This window comes from Anas acuta, chromosome 3 (assembly GCF_963932015.1).
Source record: "Anas acuta chromosome 3, bAnaAcu1.1, whole genome shotgun sequence".
Lineage (NCBI taxonomy): Eukaryota > Metazoa > Chordata > Aves > Anseriformes > Anatidae > Anas > Anas acuta.
In genome coordinates, this window is record NC_088981.1 from 111,716,093 (window position 1) to 111,725,346 (window position 9,254).

The window sequence follows — 9,254 nt, forward strand, 5'->3', positions numbered from 1 at the left end:
GAAGGTGTTCAGTTTAGGTTTTGTATCTACCTCAAGGCTGCTTGTTTTCAGACATTTTGCATCTTTCAGATGCAATATCCAGGTGATAATGGGAAAATCCCTCACCTCTGACTTTAATCAGGCAATAGAAAATCTTGGAGCCAAGGGAAAGGGAGATGAGTGGGAGGTCTGACATAATGTAGTAAAGGCAGTGGGTGGTGTTTGATTTTCTTTTCTTAGTGCCTTTTTTATAGATAAATCAGTAGCTAATCTGCTAAAATGAATTTCTGAGGAGGACTCTGAATTTCAGGACTTTCATTAGTGCATTGATTCAAATCTAAACCAGGCTGTGGGTGTTTCTTTCCTATTTTAAGTCACCAAAATCCTCAGGGTGTTCCCTGTTCTGCTTTAAAATACATAAATAAATAAGTCTGATCACTCCTTAGCTGTGTATAACTCAGTGGAATTTACCAACTTCAGAGCCTTGTAGCCCTCCAGGAAGATTTGACTATTTTTCTTTCTACATATTTTTGCTTTGGCTCCACTACAATGCTACTTTTGCTGTAGTGCTGTCCAGTGCTGTAGTGCTGTAAGAAGATGGGATGCTCCTAGCTGGGAAGGCTGTTTGTGCTGTCTGTTTTCCATGTAGCATCTGTCTCTGAACTACTTGAGTAGCCGGCCACAGAATGTACGAGATAAGAGATTATGTTTATGTGCATTGGGTAGTGAAGAGGAAAAGAGACTGTCCAGCCTTCCTGGCTTTTGCTGATGAAAATAAGTATTGAATTCACTCCTCTGAGACAGACAATGTGGTGCTATGACAGTGGTCATACCTCTGTTCCCATTCTTTGAAGAGCTGTCTCATTACCAAAACATGGTTGAAAAAAGATGATTACTGCAGCATATGCCAGTAATAGTGTAGATGCCTTATGACTTCTCTCCTGAAAAGAGGATGTCTGTTATTATCAATGTTGTAAACTGCGATGGGCTCATCGAAGTCTGTTGCTGGAGCACATTTGACAAAATCCTACACAGTTTATGAATTGGTAGCAGGACCATCTATTGCATCAATAGAGCTGCTGTTCATGCTCGTTAAGTCTATATCCTAAGCACCTTCATGAATGGATAGCAGCAGCTATTGTTACCATGCTGTGGTCTATTTACAAGAATAAATGAATTGATTTGTTTACATCTTTTATTTCTGTCATCAAAAGCAATGGCCCATAGTTCGGAATGATGGTTTTTATCCTTTCAGCTTGAAAATATATCCATATTTGAATAATAGAAGTGAAATATCAATGTTTTTTATTTTTGTTTTTGTGTTTGGTAAAAATTAAACACAGATGAAATTGAAATGGGGGACTTGTGCTCCCAATCTACATTTATTTGGGATAGATGCACCACAGAACCTGCACCTGTATTGGTCTTATGTGGTAAGGTTTTGGTAGCAGGGAGACTACCCATGTTGGAGCAGTTCTTGAAGAGCTGCTGCCTGTGGGCAGCCCCTGCAGGCTCAGTTCAGGAAGGACGGCATCCCGTGGGAGGGACCCCATGGGGAGCAGGGGCAGAGAAGGACCGTGAGGGAATGGTGGAGATGAAGCATCAGGGACTGACAGCAGCCCCATCGCCCGTTCCCCTGCACCACTTAGGAGGAGGAGATGTAATAGGATGGATAGGGGGCAGGTGGTTTTAGTTAACTTGAGATAACTGAGTTGCCCGAAATAGTTATTTTTCTAAAATTAACACTAGTGGTTTTAGGTGTTGCTGAGCAGTGCTTACACAGAATCAAGGACCTTTCAGCTCCTCGTGCTGCCCTGCCAGCAGGGAGGCTGGGTGTGTACCAGGAGCTGGGAGGGGACACAGCCAGGACAGCTGGCCCCAATGGGCCAAAGGGATGTCCCACACCATGCTGTCATGCTCAGCAACAAAAGCTGGGGGAAAGAAGGAGGAAGTGGGGTATGTTCAGAGTGATGGTGTTTGTCTTCCTAATAAACTGTTACACATGGTGAGCCCTGCTCTCCTGGAAGTTGCTGAGCACCTGCCTGCAGATGGGAGGTAGCCATGGTTTTGCTTTGCTCGCACATGTGGCTTTTGCTTTACCTAGTGAATGCTTTTATCTTAGCCCATCAGTTCTCACACTGTTACCTTTCTCATTCTCTCCCCCATTTTCTGATTCTCTCACACCTGGGGAGAGTGAGCGAATGGCTGTGTGAGGCTCAGCTGCCTGCTGGGCTAAACCACAACACTGCTCTAGTCTGCTATCAACTACACTAATCTCCATTATGCTGACTCTGTTTTACCTGTGACAGTAACTAGTGAGTGATCTCCCTGTTCTTATTTCAGCCTGTGAGCTTTTCTTGTTTTCTTCCTCTCCCTGTCCTGTTGAGGAGGGGAAGTGAGAGAATGGTGTGGTGGAGCTGAGCAGTGTGAGACCACCACAGCACTTCTTCCTCAGCCCTTGTACTCTCTTGAGAAGAACAACTTAAGCATTTTGCAAGGTACTCTGGTACCAGGCAGCTGCAAGAAGCATATATGCAAAGCCAGTTTGGCTCTGAAGAGATGTGATCCCACCCTTCAACTTAGTTTCGATGTAGTTGCTTACCATATTACAAGGCACAGAGAATACTGTTATTGAAACAACGTGTGACAACCTGAGCTGTCTTCTAACAAGCCACAGCTGTAGGACAGATCTGCAGTGCACCAAAAACTCCTTTATTAAAGGGGGGACACTGCTTTCCTCACCTATGTGGCATCCTTCCTGGTGCTTTTGATGTCTGTAATGTGATGATAAAACCACTGTCTGCATTCAAGCCTATTTGCTCTTTCTTGATACCCTATGGTGAGAGGGGAGATGCCTTTTCTCTCTCTACCCTTGCCAGCCTTATGGATACAAGGGATGGGTAAAAAGCCTGTTTGCTGTGTTACTACTTCTCCTCTTTCTTTTTCTATTTATGTCTTGACCCTGACCCACTTTTAAGATTGGTAGTAGATATCTCCCTTTGAGGGAACCTTTCCAGACTGACATGCTTTGCGAGCAGAGCCCTTATAATTGCATTTCTCACAGGATAACCATCCTGAAGGAGTTGCATAATCCTCCCTTGCACTGTCCTGCTGATGAGCTGCAAATTGACAATATGTAAAAATAGTTGAAGCTTGGCCTCCTTTCTTCATCTGAAACAGTTACAGAGAGCATTTCTTCAGAGCTTTCCTTACTGATATGGTTATTTGTACGTGGTGTTACAGCACTTACTACCTTTAAACAGTACTTCTTTCTCTTTTTTTCTTTGCATGTCTGTAGTATTATCTCTGGTCTTTACTGTCTTTAGTATATAGAAAATTCTGCTTGGCCTTTGAAGAGGAAATTGTCTCATAATTACTGCAGTTTTACCTTTTTCACAACAAAGAGCTTGACCAAGGTCTGGGTCAAGAAATGAGGATTTGGCTTAATCATAGCCTTAACTGTACCTTAAACAGTTCAGGATTGTGATGGAGCCAAAGAATAAGGATGTATTTGTCTTCTTAAATTTAAGCCTAAGTAAGGGTCTAGGATGTTCAATGGGCTAAAGAGGAAGAAAAACTTACATAGAAGATGTTAGATTTTGAGGAAGCGTAGAAGAAAGAGGGAAAACTTGACTAGTAAAAGCCCAGCTAGCACAAAAAAAAAAAAAAAAAAAAGCTAACACAGTAAAAGCCTTTTCACTGTGGTCTAGACTGATTGGAATCAGTATTCAGAGTCAATGTCAAAAAATATCCTGAAAACTGATCAGTTTCTAACAGGAAATCTGTTTGGTCATGACTGACAGTAATGAAAACATGAATTATATTATAATTTCATGTCCTTTTTTTTTTTTTTTTTTTTCTCACACAATCTAAATAAGCTTTTTGTTTGTTTGTTTGTTTTTCCATTCTTTTCTATTTTTCTATTTCTTTTGCATGCTCACACTTTTAATAATGATGAGGACCACAGAAGTGACTCGATAAATAGACATCTGCGCCTGAGATCAGAAATTCATTGTGAAAGATTTTGTATATGCACAGAGGAAAAAAAGTCTTTCTCCTGATACAGATCTTTAAATAAATGGAGAAGGTAGAGAAAGAAGTGGATAAGAGGTAAATACAACTTTTACTTCTTACAAATTCTGAATTGAAAGAAAGACAATTGACTCAGATAGAGAGGTGAGCCACAGTAGCCTAACAAATTCCCTTACATCAGCTGAGTCTCAGTCATTTATTCCTGTGTTCATTGCAGAAGATACTAAGTCTGCAGATTTGCCATTGGTTAGCCATATGCATAAGGACAGTGAACATAGCTCAGCAAAAAAGTCTGCTGACAAGGCCCTAAGAACAATGTTGAGATTATGTCTAGCAAGGAAGAGATCAGACGAGAATGAACCAAACCCGATCATCTGAAACTGGTAAAGAATGAGAACATCTGCTTTTCTGCCTTGCAGTCCCTCCAGAGGGGTTAATTTGACATTGAGATTGTATGAATGAAATACATGTGGAAAGACACTTTATTTCCCAATATGCCAGGATAGTGTGAGGTGTCATTAGGCTTGTGTTGCTATGGAAGGAATTATTATTAGACCAAAACAGGGCAAAGGATTTTGTTTTTATTGTATCTCCCCAGCCTGAGATATGCCATGGTCACTTGCAGTGTGAGATCTGTACTCTTCTTTTTATCTTTTTGTCCTTTCCCTTCTTTCCCTTTATTTCTTATTTTCTTTGCAATTACTGACTGTGTTTTATTGGAACCCATAACTTAAAGCCAATAATGAATAGTGTGCAGTGACCTACAGCATCAAATAGGTAGAAATTTGATAATTCTAGAGAAAAAGCAGGCCTATTCTGATAGCCAATGTTGTACTGAAATAATCACTAAGACTATAAGAATGTGCTTACAGCATGCAATGAAGCATGGTGTGGCTGCCCTCCCTCCAACCTACTCTATTGCAGAGGAAAATGTTTTTTTGTTGTTGTTGTTGTTTTTTCTTTCTTCATCTGTGTGATTCTTCCGTATTTTGCTTTCAGGGAAGCAAGCTGACTCTGACATCAGGTAAACACAAAGGCTCCAGGTTGTCTCAACTAATTTTTTTCTTTTACTTTCCTTTCTTTAATGGACAGCTTGGATCATCTCATGTCAGTCAGAGAAGAAAAACAATGTTGGTTTAAATACCATATTCAAGGTTTTACATTTCAGACACTTGTCTTCTTTTTCCTCTGTATATGTTCTTAGGAAAGGGTGAGATATATTTAATATTAACTATTTATTGATGGATTAAGCAGGTTTGTGTGTATAATCAGAACTACAAACCATGTCTGGTTACTTTGTCTTCAATGGCAGTGTCCTACCACAACCTTTCACATGTCAGGTTTGCTTAATCAACATTACACATAGCAAAGGTGATGACTAGTATTATGAATGGAAGTTTGAAAGGACTCTTCAGACTCTCAACTGCAGTTGTGTGCTTCTGTCAACTATAAGGGAATATAAAAATGCAGGCATATTTGAGCTAACCCTCAGTTTCATGGGTAGTAATCTATGTCTTATATACAGCTGGTTATGCGGATGAGGGTACTCTGTCCATGCACAAATAACAAATGACTTTTGCTATTTGCCATTAACCTTCCTGAAGGTTGTATATCTTCTTTGAACTTTCATGAATTGTTTCTCTATCTTTCAGAAAGAAATATTTCTTTAATCAAACATATGATCCTTCAAGCTGTCCCTTCAGTGTTGAGAACAGAAAATAAGGGATTTATTTCTGTTCTAAAGGAAAATTTTGAGTGCTGTATCTCTGTGTTTCTTAAAGCTGTAACTATGAGTGCTACCAGAATACACAGATGCCCACCTTCCCTGTGTTTTTTGGTTTTTTTTTTTTTTTTTTTTTTTTTGGTGATCATCTGAAGAGTAAGGGAAATTTATTGATGGGAAAGCAGTTTGAAGGGAGAGATAGGAACAAGACTGATCTGATATAAGTAGTGCTACAGAAACCTTAACAAAATAGCAGGAACAGAAAGAATACAGAAATGGAAGACAGAGTGAATTTCTTAAAAATCACATTTCACAGTTCTTTATTGCCTTCTGCTCTCTGTTCTATATGTATGGGGGAAGGAAAAATAGAAAAACTGCAAGTACGGTGATAAATACTTCTCTGTGGTGCAAATGACTTCATAAAAACTCAACTTTCACTTGTGTTTTATCATCCTTTCACCAGGCACCCTTGATGTGCTATTTATAGCTGTGTAATTCACAGTAGCCTGTCAATTATCTTATAGGGTACTTTCTGGCCGTTGGTTGGAGGAGGATATATCCCATCTGAATGACAACACTTTTTGTAACCTTATGGCATACTTGCAAATGTGATTTCATTTCAGGCTGTGATGGAAATGTTAAGATAAGTGGGCACCAACAGCTTTTCTGCCTTCCTGCCTTTGCCAAAAAAACAGGTAAGATCAGTGGAGGCAAAAAAATCTCAACTCTTCCTTAATCAATATTCGCTTCAATCGCACCCTTGTGGAATTTTTTTTTTTTTTTTTAATATATTTATTTTTATTTTTTCTTCTGGGAATGCAAAAATGTGAACCTAGACAGGGTACGATGCTGAAGGGTTATGAAGTTTTCCATTTTTCAGGGTATTGCTGACTCTGTTCTAGTCAGCTTAGATCACAGATGAAGGTGTGTTTTCTTCTGCACTTCTCAGTGTATATATGGCATTTTTAAGATTTATTTCTTTTAAATCCACTGACATAAGGACTAGCTATATTTAAAAAAAAAAAAAAGTGTGTGTGTATGGGGGTGCCCCATTGTATTCAAGCAACATAGATTTAGGCCTGAGAAGTGGAGAGGATCTTTTGGTTACTCAGTTTAATATTCAGTGGACAGCTGACTATTACAAAGCTATGCCTGTATAGAGCTCCAAATCTGTTTTACTTTACTTTTTGCTTCATAGAACCATCAAGATTCTTTCTTCACCTAGTGAAACACAGAATAAAATCCACTTTTTTGCTAAGAGCCCAGTCTCCAGCTGAATGCTCACTGCTAGGTATTCACAGCAAATTTATATATATATATCTTTTTTTTTTATATGGTCTCATATCAGTTACATTTCTTTATTTTTGAAGGCCTGTCCTCATAGTGTTTCGATTCCCCTCAACCTTATCATCTGTATTTCACTATTTCTTATACTGTGTGGAAATCAAAACTGCTCTCTATCATTCCAGTCTTGGTTTTACCAATGACATAAGTACATTTAAATTCTCCTTCCTAACCTTTCTTATTAATACATGCTCATTCAGAACACCTAAATTCTTCTGAGGCTCCACAGGACCAAGTCTATGTACCTGTTCTGCAGCCCTTGATCATGGAGATAACTTGGAATAGTCTAAAGGAGGAGGGACAGAAAAAAAAAACAGTGATCCACATACTTCTTTTTGCCTGACCTGAAATGATGATTTACCAATTTGCCTGTTCTTACTGAACTTATCAGCAGCATACTTATACTACCTCAATAAATGTGTAGTTCCAATCTCATTTTAATAAAAAAATAACAACTAATCTCATTTAATGATTTCACATTAACAGCTTTTTGATATTGGTTTGTTGTCTTAATCTTTTTAAACTTGTATTTATCAATATTGCATAGTTTTAAAAATTTCATCAGATTGTTCTACTGTGCTAAGTCAAATGCCTTGCAGAAATCTAAGCATATTATCTCTCTACTAACTCCTTTATCAGCTGAACTTGTAGTGTTCTGAAGGATGTAATCAGGCTTATGTGACATGATTTATTTTTCAAGAGACACTGTTGAGAGGCAGTACTTATATTCTTGTTCCTTATTTCTCCCTCAGATAAATTAATGCTCAGTCAGGTTTTTCATTAATTTATGCAGGGTTACAGCAGGTTTTTTGTTACCCAGGTTATCCCTCCTGACTTTCTGAATAGTAGGATGCTAACACTTCTCTATCCTTCCAGACCATGCTGTTCCCAGATAGATTGAAAATAACATCTGGCCAAAATGCCCTAAGCCAACTCTTTCTACTTCTGGTGTAAGCTTTTTGGATTTGCTAAAAATAAATGTTTCTTTCATATGGTTATTGTGTAATATCTTGCTGAGTTACTTATGGACTGGAAAATACTTTATCATGCTCAAGTGATAAGTGTAGGTCATGCTGCTTCATTCAAAACACAGAATAGAATAAGTTTTTGAACACATCTGGTTTTTCTGCATCACTGCTTATTTTACTGCCTCTCTATTCTTGATATTGTTTCTTTCTTTCATAGCGTATATGAGTATTTTTTCAGCCTTGCAAACTTTTTTATTCTCTTTTCTATCTTTTCTTTTTTTTTTTTTTTTTCTCTGTCTTTCTCATTTTGATTTTCTGCATTTGGAAAACAAGACAAATTTGCCTGTTTATGTGTCCAATGGACAGATAGAAAGCTTGTAATACTAGTATTTCTGTTTCTATTTCCATCTAACTTATTTGTGGTAATAAATCTTACTGTTCGCTTTACTGTGCTCTAAAGCCACAATTGGTCACAAGTGTGTTTTTTTTTTCAGAATTGTGGTATCCCATCCCTTTTGGCTACCAGAACCCCCCTTTTAAGTGGCTTCTGATTTTTCATTCATGTTTTCTTCCGAGTTGTATATATCCCAGATGACGATTTCATAGAATCATCATAGAAACAGAATGGTTTGGGTTGGAAGAGACCTTAAAGATCACCTAATTCCACTCCCCCTGCCATGAGCAGGGACACCTTCCATTAGAAACTTCCAATAGTTTGCAAGTCATTTTAAGTGTTCCATATTTTTTAGCAATAAAGCTGGAAGGTGGCTTGCTGTTTTGTTATTGGCTCCTTGCTTGCTTGCTTTTTAGACACCTTTTGCCCAACTCTAATGCTATTATTATTATTTATTTATGTTACTGGTTTACTGCAATGTGAAAGCAAATGGATTTACATCAGCTCCTACCAGATGTGGTGTTCCTACTCAGCTCCAGATTCCTGGTGCTGGTATGGATGTGGCTGAAAAATTACCCTAATGTTCTTTGGTGCTTTTCTTCAATTCATTTCTGAATAGGATCTGACTGTTTAAAATTGCTCTGTTTTAAATGGGCACTGCCTTGCTGCCTGCACTAGTCAATTGTCAACCAACTCTGTCTCTGAGATTCAGACCCTTTTAGTTGCCCTTCTCTTCTTATGAGAATATGACTATGTATTTCACAAAAGAATGCCTTGCCATTTACTGCAGTTCATTGCTTTACATACAATATCT

General features: G+C 38.4%; 1 long non-coding RNA gene across 1 annotated transcript; it reads left to right on the forward strand.

The window, feature by feature from the left end:
- The first annotated feature begins 2,729 nt into the window (after positions 1-2,729).
- On the forward strand, positions 2,730-8,817 carry LOC137853112 (uncharacterized). Its single transcript, XR_011094250.1, has 3 exons — positions 2,730-2,818; positions 6,358-6,429; positions 8,541-8,817. It is a non-coding gene; the product is annotated as an uncharacterized lncRNA (long non-coding RNA).
- Positions 8,818-9,254: the final 437 nt, after the last annotated feature.